Source organism: Adiantum capillus-veneris, chromosome 20 (genome assembly GCF_014529385.1).
Source record: "Adiantum capillus-veneris isolate H3 chromosome 20, ASM1452938v2, whole genome shotgun sequence".
NCBI lineage: Eukaryota > Viridiplantae > Streptophyta > Polypodiopsida > Polypodiales > Pteridaceae > Adiantum > Adiantum capillus-veneris.
In genome coordinates, this window is record NC_140950.1 from 3,058,864 (window position 1) to 3,080,086 (window position 21,223).

General features: G+C 42.4%; 1 pseudogene; it reads right to left on the bottom strand.

Annotated features, from left to right (window-relative positions):
• Nucleotides 1-19,566: 19,566 nt before the first annotated feature.
• Nucleotides 19,567-20,451, bottom strand: LOC147432011 (uncharacterized; annotated as a pseudogene).
• Nucleotides 20,452-21,223: the final 772 nt, after the last annotated feature.

Here is a 21,223-nt window from a genome sequence, read left to right on the forward strand (position 1 = left end):
TTAGACACATTGTCTAATGAGAGAATTAGAGCATCTTGCTCTACTTTACCTGCCACATTGGCCTCCGATGTTGGCTTGTTGTCTTGAGACTCAGTCTCCTTCTTCTTCTTGGACCAGCAATCCTTCTTGACGTGGCCCTTCTTGCCGCAGTTCCAACATTCAAGAACTGACTTTGTGCGTGACTTGCTCTGTCTTGAGCGATCACGACCCTTTTGGCTTTTGAACCTCTCCTTAGGCCTTCCTCTTGTTTCCACTGACAATGCAGCACTTGATGATTCTCCTGTGCTTCTCCTTCGTATTTCCTCGCTTAGGAGAACACCCACAACATCATCAAACTTAAGAGTATTTGTACCAGAGATAGAATTACTTACAGCCATCACAAGGCTGTCCCAACTATCCGGTAGAGATGATAATATAAGGAGAGCTCGCACTTCGTCATCGAAATTGATTTTCACCGATCGAAGTTGACTTATGTTTGTGTTAAAGTCATTTAGGTGTTCTGCAACTGAACCATTCTCTGCCATCTTTAGATTGAAGAAGCGCTTCATAAGAAATACCTTATTGGATACTGATGGTTTCTCGTAGAAGTCGTCAAGTGACTTCATCAAGTCCTTCGTGGTCTTCATCTCCGAAACATTGAAGGCCACCATTGACGCCAAGCTTAACCGGATTGTTCCCAGTGCCTTTCGATCAAGGACAATCCATGCTTCACCTGCCATTGTTGCGGGCTTCTTCGCAAGACCGCCTAGTGGCAAATAGAGGTCCTTCTGGTACAGATACTCTTCAATCTGCATCTTCCAATGTTGGTAGTTTTTGCCGTTGAACTTCTCAATCTTGAGCTTCCCTTCCTCCGCCATAACTCCCACTCAATTCAAGGAATCCTTTCCTTGAGATAATTTAGCTACGAGCAAACCTTGCTCTGATACCAGTTGTTAGGAAATATGACGTAGCTAAATAGATAATTGATTAGATTACTTAATGGAGAGAGACAGATTTACATACACGAGATTATAGAGTAGCGAGAGAGAGAGAGAGAGTACACACGATATACATGGTTCACCCAATGTGGGCTACGTCCACAGAAAAGCAGCCACTCAATGGCTTTAGCACTTCAAAAGAAGAAGTAGTTTACAAAGTGATTAATCCCTTAATGGAGCTCCCGCCTTGCTTCACTCTTACCACCTCACACTCACCTTGTTGCATCAACTTCACACTATGAAATGTGTGTAGAATGGCCTCCTTGTATAGGCCAAAAGGGATGCCCTCTCTTATGAGAGGCAGCCATGTGTAGCTTTCCTTGTGCGAATAAGTCCAAATCGGACCCTCCAATCCGCCCATGTGTGGCCGCCCTTGAGAAGATAAGTCCGCTTGTGAATTCGGCCACCGGCCACCGGCCATTGACTTTCGACCACCGACCAACCGACCGGTTGTTTTTCAACCACTTTCCGGCTGCTGTCCGGCCATAATATTCCGACGAAAGAAAAAAAAAAAGTCTCGGGGGCCTCCGCCCCTTAGGCCCCTAAAGTTGCCCCTGATTCTTGTTCGTGAAAATTTTGGTTTCCGGTGAGTGATTTTCCTTCACGCACGATGGCTTCTTCTCATAATGGGGACCTTACAAATGTGCGCTTTTACCACAGAAAATTACAAGGGTAAATCAGGCTCCATACTTAACATACACATGGCTGCCTCTCATGAGAGAGGGTTGCCCTTTTGGCCTATAAAAGGAGGCCATTTCTACACACAGTTCATAGTGTGAAGTTGATGCAACAAGGTGAGTGTGAGGTGGTGAGAGTGAAGCAAGGCGGGAGCTGCATTAAGGGTATAATCCCTTTGTAAACTAGTTCTTGTTTTGAAGTACTAAAGCCATTGAGTGGCTGCTTTCCCGTGGACGTAGCCTACATTGGGTGAACCACGTATTTCGTGTGTACTCTCTCTCTCTCTACTCTATAATCTCGTGTATGTAAATCTGTCTCTCTCCATTAAGTAATCTACTCAATTATCTATTTAGCTACGTCTTATTTCCTAACATTAGAACCTCTCGAATGGGAACACATACAAGAAAGATTGGATGTCTGTACCATTACAGATAGCCCAACGACAAAGTTTTGCGATAAGGATGGCTATGATGTGCTACCATATTACATGGTAAACCTTATACCAACAGGAGATGAGTATGTAGACTCACCAGAACAAGAAGATTTTTATGACTCCTCTGAGCATTTGGAATTAAGTAACAATGCAGATAACGAGTGTTCAGACAGCTCAAGCGAGTGTGGGGAGACAACCGCGAATATCAAGTTTTATGATTATGCAAATCAACACCCTAGACGCCAGGAACGCTATAGAAAAAAAAGAGCAGAAAACAAAATTAAAGAGAACCTGATACCCGGGATAAAAGTTAAAACTCACTATCTAATGCTTGTCAAAGCAGAGGATTGTGTAAAAGACCAAATTTCCGGAAGATTCTCAATAGTTCGAAGGGAAAGAACACATGAGGAAATAAAACAAGCACGGAAGACTAAAACAGAAACAAAATCAAGAAAATCTCAACAATCAAAACAGGAAAAAACAAAAGATCCAGAGTGGACCAAAATGGAGCGTAAAAAGAAATACCAAGAACTAAAATGGTCGTTACGAGAGGTATGGACTACTGAGGGAGAAAGTGATGGTGGTAAGGAGGATTCAGAAAAAGGAAACATGAATGTACCATCCCACTATCGAAAATTCACCATCCAAGACAGAAAAATCATAATGACACCACCAATAAGGGAAAGAATAAACCAGAATCTTACGATGGGCTGGAAAATACAAAACGGATAGACCTCGTTGTGCCAGGCGAAGAGCCTCAACCTATCTATATAGCAATTGATTTAGAGCCTGAAGAAGAAGGAAGGCTAACACAACTTCTCAAGAAGTATAAAGATGTGTTTGCATGGTACTACAAAGATCTCAAAGGAGTTGATCCATCGATATGCCAACATACAATTCCTTTGAAATCAAATGCCAAACCTAGCAAACAGCGTCCTTACACATATAATGACACATTCGCTAAACAAATCAAAGAGGAGATTGACAAGCTGATGGATGCTGAATTCATCTATGAAATCGAGCATACAGATTGGGTGTCACCCATTGTGGTTGTCCCCAAAAAGAACGGAAAGCTGCGTGTGTCTGTGTGAACCTCAAAAAAGTGAACGCAGCCACAATAAGGGATAATTATCCCTTGTCGATCACAGAACATGTGCTTGAGAGGGTGGCTGGAAAACGTGATTATTCCTTTCTAGATGGGTTTTCGGGGTATAACCAATTGGCAATTGCAATAGAGGATCAACACAAAACAACATTTGACACAGAGTGGGGAATATATGTGTATAGAGTTATGCCTTTTGGCCTAACCAATGCCCCAGCTACCTTCCAAAGGTTAATGACTCATGCATTCAAAGAATACCTAAGAATATTCTTAGAAATATATATGGATGATCTCTGTGTCCACTCTCTTATATGAGAAGAACATATTGACCATTTACAGAAGGTATTTGAGAAGTGCAGAACATATCGAATCTGTCTCAACCCGGAAAAGTGCATTTTTATGGTAAGGCAAGGCCGCATCTTAGGACATATTGTCTCAAGAAATGGCATAACCACTGAGCTAGACAAAATTAGAGTCATAGTAGACTTGCCCATGCCTACTAATGCCAAACAAGTACAATCTTTCATGGGACACTGTGGATACTATTGAAGATTCATATATATGTATGCGGTCATTGCACAATCTCTATATCGCTTATTAGTCAGTTTCGACTGGACTGAGGAGTGTGAAACTTCATTCCAAAAGCTTAAGGAAAACCTTGTATCAGTACCTGTACTTAAAGCACCAGATTGGAAAAAGATATTCTATGTTCACATTGATGCATCTGCATACGCAATTGGGAGTATTCTGGCTCAACCTGGAGACGGAACAATGGATTTCCCAGTTTGTTATGCTAGCCGATAGCTAAATAATGCAGAAAAGAACTACACCACCACTGAAAGAGAGGGATTAGGAATGATTTATGCTGTAAAGAAATTTCGTCATTACTTGCTTGCAAACAAATTTGTGTTCTTCACAGATCATCAAGCTCTTTTGTATCTAGTAAATAAACCATGCAATACTGGGAGAATTGTATGGTGGTTTATTCTATTGCTAGAGTTTGACTTCACAGTGGTAATAAAGAAGGGTAAAACTCATCTACGGGCGGATCATCTTTCAAGGCTACAAAATGGGGAAGCTCCTAAAGGAGTAGATGATGACATACCAAATGCTTATCTTTTCAATATTGAATTGATACCCAAATGGTCTCAGGAAATTGTTAGCATTCTTTCCTTTGGAGGTAGATTTGATAACAAGGAAGACAGATCCAAACAACAAACGTTTCGACGAACAAAAATTTTTCAGTTGATTGCAGGATGACTGTACCATCTAGGCTCGGACCAAATTCTACGATTATGTATAAATCTAGAGAAATTCGAGTGTTATCTTGAAGAAGCACACATCCAGATTGTGCATTTCATTGTTCAACAATGAAAACACACCAAAGATTGAAACACTTAGGAGTTTATTGGCCAACTATGTATGCTGACACACATGCTTATGTTAACGATTGTACTATATGTAGTGCCAAACAACCGGTGGATCACGCGACATTGTTTCAGGTAACCATTGCACCTGCATGGAGTCAATATATCATTGATTTCTTAACAGTAGGACATTTCCTGAAAACATAACAAAAGCGCGAAAAAGGGCTATAGAGCTGGAGGTTCGAGATTTTAATTTAATTGGAAATCAACTCTACAAACAATCAACTTAGAATCTGTGCAAGTGAAAGTGAATACCTGCTGATTCTAGAACACGCACATGGAGGAATAAGTGGAGGCCATTTCTCAGGCGATAAGACGGCAAAAATTGTCTTAACCGTAGGAATATGGTGGCCTATATTGCACATGGATCCCGAGGAGTTTGTAAAGCGTTGTGACGCATGTCAGCGTACTAAGGTGCCGATAAAGAGAGATGAGATGCCACTTCGGCCAGTGATGGGAGCACGGGCATTTGCAAAATGGGGAATTGATTTGGTGGGGCCTATTTCACCCCCTGCATATCGCACCCATACCCAATATATCATTGTGGCTAGGGACTGTGGCTACGGACTATCTCACAAAATGGACGGAAGCCAAAGCAACACAAAAAGCAGACGCAAGAACCACTCCACAATTTTTGTTAGAGAAATTCATGGTCATACATAGAAAATCTACTCCATATCATCCACAGGCAAATGGACAAGCTGAGGCCACAAATAAAACATTATGCACTGTTTTGACTAAAATTGTATCAAAGTCAAGGACAGACTGGGATCAACAATTACACTCAACCCTATGGGCATACAGGGTAGCTTACAAAACATCAATCGGAACCACACCATACAACACGGTGTTTGGTCTAAACGCTATATTACCCATAGAGTTTTTAGTTTCAACTCTACGAGTAGCAAAACGCTTAGAATGGACAGGCCATGAGCTCTCTTCAAGAATAGATGATCATGAAAAGCTAGATGAACTTCGACTGAGAGCTGTAGCTTCGATCTATGCTAAAAAGAGAAGACAAAAAGAGTTTCTTGACAAGCATGTACGTACGAAAGAGTTCAAAACAGATGATTATGTACTTGTTTATACTTTGAAGCAACATGCCAAGAAACTTAAAAAGCGAGGGATGGGACCCTTTGTGATTAGTGATTTATCACAAAGTGGAGCTGTCAAACTTGCTACATTGGCAGGAGAAGAAATGCCAAATTGGATTAGTGGGTGTTGGTTAAAAAAGTATCATTTACCACTAACACAGGATATGCTTCAACAAATCCATCAAGAAAAACAACAGATGAAGGAGAAACAGAGGGTACGAGAAGAAGCACAAGCAGAAGCAAAAGAACGCATTGCAAAAAGAAGGCTTCTACGACAACAACAACAAAGTGGATCGCCGTTGCGAATAAATGCTATTCGATTAACGAATTTTGATGAAGACATAGGGGAACCAATAATTGCAGTCAAAGTGGGTAGCAATCAAATTGAATCGACGGCATTGCTTGATCCGGAGCTCAAGCAAATCTGATCTCTTATAAATTATATAAATAGCTCAAGCTTGAGGAACAACTCCATCTTACTCAACAAGTGCTGGAAAGTAGTACATCACATTCGCTAGGAACATTGGGCTGGACAATATTGCATGTACAAATACATCAATATGTTTACCCCCACAAGTTTTATGTGGTTGAGGATGCGAGCACACTACACCCCATGTTGTTGGGACAACCTTGGTAGACAGAGTATAATGTGCAGATAGATTGGAATTCATATACGGTCAAAATTCAGCATGCACAAGAACAACAGGTGATAGCCTTTGCTCAACCAACCCGGAAGAACCAGATGATAGCACCCCCATCACTGGATAAAGAACACAAAGGATGGGTGCCAATAAAGCACAACACGATACGCATGGAGAACAACCAAGGAACTGTCAACCATGTTCACTACAAAAATAAGACAACACAAACCACAAAGAATAGATCAAGGTTAACAATACACGAAAAACAAGTATGGGTACGAAAAGATCTACGTGAACGAGCCTACAAACCACAGTGCACTAGCAGACAGCCTTCGAAAAACCAGGTTAATCAAACAACAAACAGAGTCATCAAACAAATATGGATACCGAAAAACATGCTCAATCGCCAACTACATGAGAAACACGTTTGGATCCCCAAGGCGATGCTACAGGAACTCCCTTCAGTACAAGCAAAACCAGTAGTAGGACAAACGACATCGGCAAATCAATCTGTGCGGATGCCGATTAACAGAAAAGCCACCAAGACCAAAAAAGAGGTAATAAACCTACAAACGCATCCAAAACAAAGCTACAAATGGCAAGCAAAAGAGAAAAAGATTACGGCCACATCAGCCACGACAATTCCATCCAGGGAAACAACCACGGCCATATCGACAGTAGCGGCAACCCAAGTAACTTTTGCAAAAAAGACGATCAAACAAAGAGCTGTAGAGTTACAACTTTTACTTGCAAAGAAAATCCACCAACCAAATCAACAACAAATAGGAAACCTCGACGTCGAATGCCAGTAAGCATCTTGCTTATTCCCTCCTCTCGCACAACATGAATTTTTCCATGCATTGACTGAGTATGCATCAGATAGGGCCACATTACAAAGCCGCGTATTAGCACAATTTTTAACCCATGCAATGCACATACCCCGAGGAGATACCTTGTCATCCGGGAGGACTCCGACTAGGAGGGGGGGAGGCATTCTCAATGTGGACCCAATGAAGGTGAAAAGAGCAAAAAAGGGCATGTTTTTCGACTATTTTGAAAGGTTTTCGTTTGATTGTGAAATTTTCTGGACTAATCCAAGTACATATGCCCTTATACAACATGAATCTACAAGTATATGGGGCCAAACACCAAATAGGCCTCTAGGTGTGTGTATATTTGTAAAAACTGCCATTTTCGGGCAAAATATTGATAAAACGAAGAAATCTGGCCATATAAATTGCATGTGAGTGTACATAGTGTTTTGCGGTGATGTTTTTGAGTTATTGTGATTTTTGAAGATTTTCGGGGTTTATTTTGCTATTTTCTTTTTTATTTTACTACTTATCGGCATAAAAAATTCAAAAATACAAAAAGCAGGTGAAATATGGCCGTAATGAAAAACAAAAAATATGGGGATAATCAGTGACTATAGGACAACATATGGTATAATGGGAATGCAATTATGTGAATGGAGCGGGAGGCGTGTTTTGGCCAGATTTTGACCGAAACCTTAAATTTCTCGAAAACTGGGCAAACGAAGTCCAAATCAAGAACTTTTCGAGCCTAAATTGCATCTCGCAAGAAGTTAGGAACACATGTCAAATTTCATAGAAAGTGGTCCGCGGACCCCCATTATAAGATTTTTTCACTTCACTTAGAGCTCATTTCTACTATTTTCTTCTCGAGAGAGAGCTCTTGCCACCTAGAACGAACCGGACTTCCAGCTGCTTCTACGACGCGCACGACCACTCGACAGGCTCTAGATATGAGAGGTAGGCTCACCACTTTGAGCTTTTCGCGTATGTTTGATGTTTTATTGCGAAAACTAGTGTAGGGTTCACACATGGAACGGGCAATAGAGACCTACAGGTAGAGGTAGCCACTTAACGGCTAACCCAATAGCAATAAGGCTTCATAGGGTGTTTACCCTAGCATAGGAGACCACTCTTGAATGCACAAAGGTGGCAAAACACCATTGGGAAAAACCCTAACTTCTACAGCCCTACAAGAGGCCACCAAGTGGTAAATTGGTGGAAAGTCGCCCAAATGCTACCAAAACTCATGGGTAGGAGCATCTCGACATGCTCTACAAAGCTATATAGCCCACATGACCATAAGGCGACCCGAAGCAGGACTAAGCTTCAGAAACGATATCGGACACACAAAGCGTCAACTGTCTCACGGCCAAACCGGGTGTCCGTTTGCCACCAAACTTCACGAGCGGCTTGCCTAGACCATCAACAACCAAGTCCTATGGTGGTAGACCACCACAAGTCATCGACAGCATGCAAAAACAACCACGGGTGCTTCCAGAGCAACAAATCGCCAAACGGAGCTCCGGTGAAGCCAAAGCCAACAAAAATCATATAGCAAGGTTCCCCAAGGAACCATGAAGCTATGGAGACTAACATCAAGAAATTTCATCGCCGAAAAGCACTCCAAAAGTCAGAAAATGACTCAGAGGCTCTGAAAGCCAAACAGGGAGTTTCTATCTATCTTTTTGACTTTTTTATTGAAATAAGGCTTAAAGGGGACTCAGGGGGGCTAAGGGCATATACTAGTAGCACTTCTCCAAAAGAATTCATCAGGAGACATCGTACGTGTAGGATGTCTCAAGGCCATGTTTGGGCACCGAACTCAATATCTCACCTCATACACAGCTTCTACATAGCTTATACATGCTAGCCATCAAGTTTCATCACATTTGGACAAGAGTTGACCTCATATGCATCAAAAAACAAAAAGTCAGAGCATAGAGGCAATAAAGGGTCATAGACCTACCAAAACTAATCCAAATCACATACAATATACTCATTATCACATTGCCAAGCTAACTGTGGAGTCAGATATGAAAAATAATGAAATAGAAATGCCCTATTTGACCTCCAACTGGTGTTGTTGAGTTCCACATATCTTTCTAACATCTTCACAAGCTCTTATATCACATTTCAAGCTAGACCCATCACATTTGGCCCCCAAAACCTCAAAGATGCACTTTTCTGAGCCTAAAAACACTAAACATGCTCCTAACACACCAATACTTATCCAAATCAAAATCTAAGAACAAGGCCATGTTCTACATGCTAAGGGCTACCCAAAGAACCAAAATCAAGTCATTCGAAGAAAAGAGACATTCTACGCGTAGGATGTCTCCAGGGTCATATTGACCTTCCGTACAAGAATTGACATCATGGGAGTCTTTGCATGGTATAAGAAGCCTATATATCAAATTTCAATCCAATTGGATATCATTTGCCCATCCATATAGGACATCCTACCCATTTTGTGAGCCAAAAGCCTAAATCTGCTCAAAATTGCACTTTTTGATGTCCAAAACAAATTCTAAGTACATAGCCATGTTGCACAGGTCAAGGGCCACAAGCATGTCAAGTTTCATCAAAATCAGAGAAAGTAGACATCCTACGTGTAGGATGTCTACATGCTTATTTTTCTGCCAAAAACCTACTGTGGGCACATGCATGGCTTCCCTAGTCCCTTTTGAGTTCTTATTTCAATTTTTAAGTCATTTGGGTAGTCAGAACTCAGTTTATCAGCTAATCTGTAAAAAACGCTAACTTTGGACTACTGAGTGCAACAGGATCCATGGCAGCCACAAAGTCGCCTGCAAAGAAGAAGAGGATGACTATCAAGGACTACTTAGAAGAAGTGGAGCCTTTTGTTATCCCAGAGGGAACCTTGAAGCCCACAAGCACTTGGATTCAAGATGACCTACAAGAAACCAATGATCTGAGAATCTACCAAGGAGTGTTTAAAGATCCGAAGGGAAATGCAGTGGAGCTACCCATGATCCCTCAAGAGCTCAATGAATTTGTCAGGATCAAGATGGGGGACTACTTGGAGAAACTGGATCTACACAATTACTTTGAAGCCTTGCCAATAGGGATTGATGTTAAAAGAGTGTGGGAATTTGTCACCACAATCAAAGAGGACGGCATAGCCAGAGTTACAGATCTGCAAGGCAAGCCTAGCACGATGATTGTCATCACAGAGAAGGTGGTGGCAGCAGCACTTGACCTCTCTAACAAAGGAGACAGTGTGACAAAGAGGCGGGATGACATTAAGGTCTACTTAGAGAAGAAAAATAACTATACATTTGAAGATATTCCAAACCCGAAGGTGGCCATTATGAGCCAATTATACAATCGGTACTTCCACATGTGTACCAAGCGGCCACAGAAATATAGGATGCCACCTGGAGCTATTGCCACCACTTTCACTTGGGCGATGCAGAAGAGATGCCCGAGGGAGATAAACTATGCCGCTTACATTCACGACAACCTTGTGAAAATGGGGACCAAAAATCCCACTTATATTGTGCCTGGTGAGTTGATAACCAAAGTCATCTATGGAGCATTGCATGCCAAGGGAAATTGGTCTCTACCTCCCTCCAAAAATGATTGGCTCAAGCTGAAGGAAGACAAAGAAGAAGAGCCTCTTAAGGCTCCAAGGGTAGCCACAAGGTTGAAGCGCCGTTTAGAGATAGTGCCAGAAGAGCCGCCACAGCTCAAGAAGGGGAAGAAAGAAACTCTACAGGTACCAGTAAAGGAATCAAACTCACAGAAAGCAGCAAGGCTAGAAAGACTAATGGAGAGTTTCAGAGCTGAGAGGATGCTAAAAGGAGATCTTAGATGCTACAGCTGAGAATATCCCAAACATACCTTTTACCGAAGAAGAAGTTGATGATGTGAGACGGCAGCTGCTAGAAGAGCAGGAAGGGCAAGAAAGAGAGAGGAAAACAAAGGCTGATTGGGACTTCAAGAAGAAGCAACCAACCCCACCATCAAGCCGAGAATCTAGCCCTCCACCATCACCACCTCCTCCTAGTCCTCCTCAACCCCAACAAACTGAGGAGTTGAACAAATCTGATGGGCAACAAGACCCCAAAGAAGAGGAGAACAAAGAGGAAGAGAAGAAGGTAGAAATTGAACCAAAAGATGAGAAGCCAGATCCAAAAGAAAAAAACTATAGAATATTCCTTGATCTACTAGCTGCTGGATACTCTCGAGAAGAGGCAGCTAATGCAGCTTTTGAGTTGTCTAGCACTAGGCCCAAAGAATATATGATGAGCCCTCGATTGGTGGAGTTGAAGGAAATGGCCACAGATACAATGGATTTACAGCCACAAGCCAATGATTGGGATGAAGTGATGCAAAGACTCACTGGGCTTAGAGCAAGGTCTATGGTCACTGAGATTGAGTGTGATAATCTCAAAGTAAATGAAGTTCAAATAAGAGCCGAGGTGGACTCGCTGCAAAAGCAGGACCAAGAGAACACACAGAAGCAAGCCAAGCTGCAAGATGATCTGGATGCGGCACTAAAAAGATGCCAAGATCTGGAAAGTCAGAGTCAGGTAGCAGACCAAAAGCTTCAAAGAGCAGACGAGGAGTAGCACATGAGGAGTATAAGAAAATCAGCAAATCACCGACGGATACGGAGAAAGAAAGGGACAACTTGACACTCCAGCTTGCTGATGAGTCCAAAGAAGTGGAGACTTTGAGGAATGCTAAGGAAAAAGCTGAGCTAGAACATGAGGTCAGCCAGGACGAAGTTATAGAGCTGAAAGATCAAATAAAAGTGAAAGATTAGACAATCCAGAGGCTAAGGGCATCTCCGGGCAGAGTCAGAGCCGTTACCTCAACTAGCACTGCTTCAGAGAAGGATATGTATGAAGAACAGATGAAGGAACTCTAAAAGGAATTGACACTAGAGAAGAAACAGAGATTGATGCTGACCGAGGGCTCCCTAGTGATGCAAAGCCGTTTGGAGGATGAGAACAAGGCCATGAAAGATGAGCTAGCAGCCTTGAAAAAGAAGATGGACGAGGATCTCAAGAAGATGCAAACTGAAAATGAAGACACCAAGAAGAAGCTAGAAGAGGCTGAGAAGGCCAATGCTGAATTGAACGACCTTTTAGTGACCATGGGGGATCAAGCTGAACAGGAAAAGAAAGCATATCAAAAGTAGATTGATGAGCTAAAAGGCCAACAGCAGACTGAAGAGCCACACTTGAGCACAGGGCCAACAGCTATGGAAGGAATTGATATAGACAATGTGTCAGATCCAGTGGACACAACAATGCAAGAGGACATCCTTGTGGGACCATCCCAAGAGCCCCGGGATCTGACACAAGAAGAAGAAGACAATCTACAAAAGGCAATAGAAGCGGCCATAAAAGACACCGCCAAAGAAGCAATGCAGTGGGAGCAGATGGTATTGAACTCTATGACTGTTAAAAAACTAGATGCAAATGTCGTTCGACATGAATGGCTACAACCCTCTCTCCCATATCCTCTTCTCAAGTATGAAGCTGCTATAATAAACAAGAGGATTAAAGAGGAGCCGATAGTGCCACTATACGAAAAAGATATCACCAAACCAGAAGGTGTTAAGGTTATTGTGGACTCTCAGCCAAAATGGAGAAAGGCATGGATAACTAAATACCCACAGTATTTAGTACATCTGGTAGAGGCGCCTAAAATAATCAGAGACAACCTTAGCTTTTGCCCTCTACCAAGGATGCGGACTTGGAAAGAACAAGAACTGTTGAAGAAAAGCCACCCCACGTGGGTCAACTACCCAAAGTTGCCAGGCTTGAAGGCAAGTGAGAGAATGAGTGAGCAATACATGGTGAAAACCCTAATGGGCGCCATTAAATTGTTCATTGGCTCTCCTGACCTCTCTTGCATTATGCTAAGGAAAATATGTAAAACCCTTCTGGCAGTTTTTGAGATCTTTAAACCTGGACAGGCAACAGACAGCATATTCTTCTTCCAAGACACATATAGATGTGCGTATGAACTGTCTGCTCAACCTTCCCACGAGGTGATACATGCCCTCTATCAGTGAATAATGTTTTTGCCCTCGTACCATCTCCAGGCCTTTGAAGAAGCCTTCTACACCGGTTTCTTCACCATTGATACAGATATATTCGGCCCTACATTACTGACCAAGCATGCCCGGTATGAGTCTGTTTTGAAGATGCGCGAAAGCCTCCACTGAAGAAGAAGCTCTATTGTCATGTCAGGGACGACATGATCTAGGAGGGGGGGAGTGTTAGCGACTGGACACACTCAATGGAGGATGATTGTCCGACGGGATACTAATTTCCTTTGTAATCATTCCTTAATTGAGAAGAAACCGTCATTTCACCTTTGTAAATAGTGGGGCTTGCCGAAGCTTCCAAATTGTATCCCATTTTTGACATTTAGACTTAGTAAATGGTTAAATTGGAACATTAGGGTTTGAGATTGTAAGGTATTTATACCACTTTTGACCTTAATGCAAAAAACCTTTTGTCATTTTTATAAGTTTTGTATGTGTGAGTTGAGAGTACTCTGTGTACGAGAGAGAGTGAGAGTTTATCTTGATGCTACGCACACATTGGTGGTCGGAATCGAGTGCGGAGAAGTGCAGTGTGTTGCCCCTGGAGAGAGCTACGTGCCAACACCTACATTGCGTATGTATGGCCTTGCTTTGCGAGATCGATCCACGAGCTATATCTGGTGATTCGGTGAGCATACGGTGTCCGTCATTTCAGCATATCCACGCGTTCGCAATGAGTAGAACTACACATTAGGCACTTTAGTTTTCAGACACGACGACTTGCCAAAACCTGTCAGACATCCTATGTGATTTTGCACCGGGTGTTTAGGGTTGGGGTTTTGGGTCACAGAGCTTAGGGAGAGTGACCTATTGGTGTTAATAGGATTTTCCTCAAGTTCCGTGACGTTTCAAGAACGTTTGATGGGTATTTGGCTCTTGAAAGCGTTGTAGGAAATCTCCTCTTGTGTACTCTTGAAGGCTGTAACTTAGACATTGGGTAGAGACCTCTGTAGGAAGTAGTCAATAGTCGGTCGAGTGTAGGTTGACACCCTATGCTTGCTTCCACATGCCTGCGGGTCAAGCTTCGTCCTTAGTGACAAATCTTGTTAGGTGAGTTCTCGCTGTGCTGATGTCCATCATGGCGTGTCCGCCAACAAACAGGCAGGCTTATGGTGGCAGAGTATGATGGTTGATGTTAGAGATTTTTGTAAAATTTGTGATATTTGTCAAAGGATGGGAAAGCAAAAAATAGTAGATATGACATCCTTGACTCCAGTACAGCCGCTGGGAGTATTCATGAAATAGGGACTCGACTTCATGGGTCCATTTAAGAAATCACTCCGAGAAAGAACATATACATCATTATGGCTACTTGTTATGTGAGCAAGTGGATAGAGACAAGGGTACTACTAGACAACAGGGCTAAGTCAACGACTGTGTTTCTACATGAGAACATCATCTACAGATATGATTGTCCAATAGAGATTGTTTCCGATCAGGGCATCCATTTCCTCAATGTTACTATGGAGATATCGAAGGAATTATTCTCAGTCAAGCACACAAAATCAACACCATATTATCCAAGGTGAAATGGTCAGACAGAGAGCAGAAACAAGACAATCAAGAACATTCTCACAAAGATAGTCCAAAAAGAACATAACAATGGGATACTAAGCTCCAGAAAAAGTTATGGGCCTATCGAACTGCCTATAAAGTCAATACTAGAATGACACCCTTCAAGCTGGTATATGGCATAGAGACAGTACTAGTTCCCATGGAGTTTGTCATTCTTAGCCTTAGACTAGCAGTGGAGCATAATATAGACTATAATGCAAACTTGAAGCAACAGCTAGATGAATTGCTTAAGCTGGATGAGATCAGACAAAGGGCTATGTTGGAACAAGAGGTAGTCTAGCAAAGAAGGAAACACTGGCATGATCGCAAAATCAAGGTCAGAGAGTTCAAGAAAGGTGATCTCGTACTACTATACCAGTCAAAGCTTGGACCAAAGAAACCTAATTTGAAGATAGCATGGTCTAGACCCTATGAGGTTGACCGAGTATTCTCCAACTGGCATAGTGAGATTAAGAGATTTATCAAGATTATTGTTTCTTGGGGTGTACAATGAGACCAAGATCAAATTGTATTATGCCAGGCCAAATGAGATCCTAGGAACACCAGTACTTGACTTATTTCATATCAGATCAATAAAGGGACAAGCACAAGAATTGCTCAAAGTAGTAGATTGTTTGGTCTCAATTCTAGCTCAAACTCAGACACATATATTGGGCCAGTACAGTCTGACCCTTTCAACAGTCACATGCAAGACTCAGTTCACAAAGATCCAGTCCAAGATCAAACAAGAGATGAGCCAATCACACCAATCCAGATTCAGAGTAGGGAAGAACCAAAAAGGCCATTACATTACAACAACTACGTTGGATATAAATGTACCTATCATTAAGAGAATCTTGTCAGTAATAACGATAAAAACCAACCAATGCATGAATGACATGTACAAACAATGCACACAAAACCAAGACAGGAAAGGAGTGGAGCATTCATGGCGCATGTGCATATAACAAGATGAGTGAGCAATCCTTCACTTTACCCACAAAAACTTGTGCGACTTGCATCGGGGCCTGCAGAGCTTCCTCTACTGTCTTCTACGACATCAACTTTGCAACATCAAACCTCTTCTTCGCTCACACTTTCGCCATCCATAGTAGCTGCAGCTCTACCAGATACTCCCTGGTGTTCTTACTTTGACTCTCCCACCTATACAAAAGAACTCTCTTTCCCCAATAGGGTTGTTCATACAATTCGTGTATGGGCAAGAAGAAGTTAGAGCCAATGAAAGACTCTTTGGATGAGATGATAGCACATAACAAAACCCTTTTGGCATCAATAGCAAAAGTTGTTGGCTTTGTAGCACACAACAAAATAAGAAAGTATATTTTCAAAGAGAAAGAGCATAAGCTCATGAAGCTACGGAACTTGGAAGTGGTGGTAGAGGCCACAAAGATTCCCTGTGATCTTGAGATGATCAATCAGGTAATCGACACTTTTAATCCTGACAAGGGAACAACTGAAGTGAATGACACATTATTAGAAATCACTACAGGGAAATTAGCTCGTGTTTTTAAGTTGCCATGCACAAACAAGGCTGCACCATGTACCACTGATGAGGTAAGTCACTACTTAAAAGAAGATGAGCTAGCTAGGAAGAAGAGGAAGTAAGGTGGAAAAGGCATTCAAATGGCATTGCTACAGTGCACACCAATATATAGATTCATGATTGCTGAAGCAATGAGTCTCAAAAGCAACCCCACTTATATTTCACAAAAATTGTTTGCTATGTTGTTGAGGCAAGGGTTCTGAACGCCAAGGCTAACATTGATCTCATTCAATTTTTGTACACCAATGTAATGCAGCAGACAACCAAAGTTAAATCACCAAAACTTGTTCAAAGCCTAGTATGTAGGGCAGTTCCTCTATTGGGCCAACGACACTCCATCGCATTCCAATGTTCAGAAGTTCTGGGCAAAGCTAGCTGAGGACAACACAAAGAAGGAAAGAATAAGACTTTCATCGAGCTCAGAAGACACGAAAACTGGGTAGACGTCTGAAGGCAAAGGCAAAGAAGTAGCAACGATAGGAATCAAAAGATAAGCACCCCACACAGATGCAAGCCCATCTAGTAAGAAGCAAAAGACCACAAACTTATTGGAGAAATTTCAAGTATGGGTACAAAGAACAATTGATACCAGTTAGTCTACCCCTCCAATACCCCTCCAACAAGAAAGGGAACGCGAAGACCAGCACAGTTGTAGATGCCAAGGACATAATGGGTCTAGAAAAAGCTAAGTTAGAAAGTACAATTCCAACCCAGACCAGTACACAATAGACTGAAGGTAAAGATCAAGCATCTGGTAGCACTACAGATCCAACTCAGCAAACCGAACAAAGCATCAATGCAATTGATCAAACTAGGTAGGTTACATCAACTACAAAAACAATCATTAAAGGGAAAACTAATAATGAAAAGCCAAACAGAGCCCTACTACCCTACTCTTTTCCTATGATCGTGTATGAAATCGATCAAACAAATCCTGATACCATTACAGGGGGGTGTACAACTGCCATCCAGTCACGATTGAATACAATTGTGAATTCCATAGGGAAAATGATGGAGGCCCGAGCATTAGTTTCCTGTACAGAAATGGCTTCTCTGAAAGAAGAATTGCAACAACCTAAGGCAGCAGTTGAGACATTGAAGAAGAAAAAGTCCAATGGAAGGAAGAGATATTACATTAAAAAAAAAAACCACCTGAATCAGAGTGTTTGGACCATATCTACCCTCTAGAGGAAGATAGATGGTCTTATAGCTGAAAATACGATCACAGAAGAGGAGAAAAAGATCGCTCAACAAACAATAGAAAGGTTTAAAACAATGTTGAAGCTAAAAAGGATTGACTACAAAACGCTTCACAAAACTCACAGTATGATGAAGAAGGCTATCCTTGAAAAGTAGTCCTTGGTAGACATTATGGATGCAAATGGAGATGTGACTTTAAATCTGGCTAATTTGCAAAAGGTCATAGAGTTTGTTCAGTCTTAGGAGTACAACATTGCACTGGTCAATGAAGCCATGACACAGTTCCTCAACAACTAGAAGGCGTTGTCGGGGGGTGTAGGTGCGATCGGTGAGTCGGGTCAGCACCGAGCTTGCAGCAGCGGGCTGCTGGCTGTGGGAAAGGTGTTAGAGAAAGATGCATAACACCAAATAATGGGCTTATCAGACGCTTTGAAATCTTAAAAATGGCATTCAAAGTACTTAAACTTGATAATATATAACCAATATGGGCTTTAATCACAAAACTGGGTTGTTAATGGCATTGACAGCCTCTCGATAAGAGAGAGAGAGAGAGAGAGAGAGAGAGAGAGAGAGAGAGAGAGAGAGAGAGAGTTAGCCCTTTCTTTGTGACTCTGGACCACCTGTTTATCGGCTCTTTCTCTTGTCGTTTTCGCTGCAAACACCAAGGCTTGATGACTCTCGCCTTAAAACCCGCCAGCTCTCTATCTTTTGCCACTCGGCCCTCTCTCCTTCTTAGTGGTTCAGCTCCACTCTTCCTCGTTGTCTATTGCCAACACTATTAGGTGCCTTCTGTCCTTGTTGCCAAGCATGTTTTGAGTTCTCCTTACACAAATAACGATTTTGGTTTGTATGGGCGTGAGTTCAACCTCCACAAGCTCTCACGTGAGAACTTTGTTTAACTCAACATTAAAAAAAACGCCATTTAATTCCAAAGTCGTCTGCCTGTTTGTCGGGCCTTTTAGGCTTGCTAGCCCGCAGGTCCAGACCTCCTTCCTTGCTCTCAACCTCTGCACTCGGCGGCCCTTTTTCTCGCCGCTCTCCTGCAAGCCAGCTCTGTCGTTCCTCGCCTTCTCCTCAGAAGGCACTCGCCTGCCTCATCAACTTTCTCCTCCTGCCAGCACTGCCTCCTCTCCTGTTGAACTGTTCTTCTCCTCGAAGCCCCGCAGGCTGCAGCCCTCTTGCTCATCGGTGCCAACTCCGTGCTACAAAACGTCTTATATTTGGTTGCCCTTTGATATTAGGGGAAATTACCAAAATACCCCTCAAATTTCAAAATTTCCCAAAATGCCCCCGATATTATGTCATAAATTCCCAAAATACCCTTCAAATTTTCCAAAATTCCCAAAATACCCCTGGTTGTGAGACTAAATTTCTCGAAAAATAAATTTTTCTGTAGGTCTTCACAGGAAGAGTGATTGTCTATCGTACAAGATGCTAAAACTACAATTTGAGTTGGTTACGTAGGCTTTGGAGATGAATTGCTTCATTATTTTTAGACATAATTGCCTTTTTTGCGATGGTAACTGGTGACAAATTACATGTTGAGCACTCAAAAACAGATCTCAATTGTCAAGAACGAATGAAGATTAGAAAATCTTGAACATTCCAACCAAAATAGATACAAGGGTATTTTGGGAAATTTTGAAATTTGAGGGGTATTTTGGGAATTTTCTCAAATTAGAGGGGTATTTTGGTAATTTTCCCTTGATATTATTATAAACGAGTACTGTCGGCGGCCTCTCTCTCTCTCTCTCTCTCTCTCCCCCACTTTTGGCTTATAGGCTTCATTTCGAAGAACGTGACACGTGTAAAGGGTCATAGCCTCCGCCATATTATGTTACTAGTATGGCCAGCAGCCTTCGGCCACCTCTGCTCTCTCTCTCTCTCTCTCTCTCTCTCTCTCTCTCTCTCTCTCTCTGTGCGGGCGCTCAGTCCAGACTCCGTTGTGCAACCAGGAGACGCAAGGCACACACACTGGACCAACGTGCTTCTGTCATGTGTCAGGTGGGCGAAAAAAAGACGGCCCTGTCCAGACTCCGTTGTGCAACCAGGAGGCGCAAGGCACACACGCCAGAGCAACGTGCTTCTGCCATGTGTCAGGCGGCCGGAAAAAAGACGGCTCTGCCCATTTCTCATCTACCATAGACAACCAAATGTTGGTCTAATCATACGAAGAATCAAGACAATCAAATAAACCATTAGCCTTAAATGCCAATTGGATTTTGGAGTGTTGCCTCTACTGACGACCTACTATCGCTTAACCTAGCTACATTAATTAAATACCGTTTAGCTGAGCATTGATGGCTTCTTTCTCTCTCTCAACTCCATGGCTTTGAGAGGTTGTTTCTTAGCAAGAGCACCTCCAATCCTTGCATCAAATTGTGGTGATGGAAATGCTACATTGGGCTGAGGAAAGGCTTGTTAAAAGCTTTCTTCCGACTTCGATTTGTTGGTTTCGAGACATTGCTAGATCAGTTCCTCCCTTTCCTGGCTTCCAATAAAAGATTTGAAGCTATACATGCAACTAATGACTGTGTTCGCATGAACACAACTTTATTGAAGAGTTGTTTTGTGTTCGTTGCAGCACAACTGCTACGGTAAGGAACCGGTTGGAAATTAGCCTCATGCTCAAGAAATTTCAGCATGGCATCATTAGGAATTGGAGAAAAATGTAATTTTGCTATGGGCGGGGATGTGCAGATATTCCTCCCGCCATATTGTGCGGCCTTGTGGGCTCCGCATTGTCGAAATCTTTTGGGCTCCGCATTGCAGTGTCGAAAGAACTATGCCTTTCACAGGCCTCCGTTGCCGCAGCGTACGTTAATGAGACCAAGGAGCCGCCACTTGGGTGACTCTGCAATGGTGCCGTACCAAGCATTCCTGTGGGTGCAAAACTGCCGTCCCCATGAGAGAGAGAGAGAGAGAGAGAGAGAGAGAGAGAGAGAGAGAGAGAGAGAGAGAGAGAGAGAGAGATGTACACACCCATGTGTGTGTGTGTGTGTGAGAGAGAGAGAGAGAGAGAGAGAGAGAGAGAGAGAGAGCCACAGCAGTGTGAAGTGGAATGTGCCTCGCATTTCAAGAGAGAACACAAAGAGGAGTAGGGTGCACAAATGAAGAAGCTCTCTTCTGCACGCGTGCGTCTGTGTGTGCAAAAAAATGGGGATGGAGACGGCAAGGGTATTGAAATTTTAAAGGAGAGATAAACGGCTAGTTGATGGAAGGATCACTTTTGGCATTTAGCCTTCATCTCGCAGATAGAGACAAGTGTAAAGGGTTACTATCTCCGCTATATTATGTTAGTAGAGTAGATAGCTTTGCTTTTAATTTTAGCCACTTAACGTAGGCGGCCATTCCCATTAAGCTATTGGATAAAGCCATCCCTTTGCGTCCAATTTACGTAGTTCAGTGCTTCATAGCTATATTAGGCTTCCCACGGTGATCATTTTCCGCTATCATAGTGCTTCAATCGATGACATTCCTAAGAGTCTGCCAAACAAACCTTTTGTGCTTTCAAATTAACTTCTCGACCAAGCACTGCTTTTGAGCATAAAACCTTCAAACAACGTACTCATACTCCAATATCAGGCACCAATACGAGTAAAAATCTCCTCAAATAAACTCTTCATGCTTTTTGACATGCACCACATTAC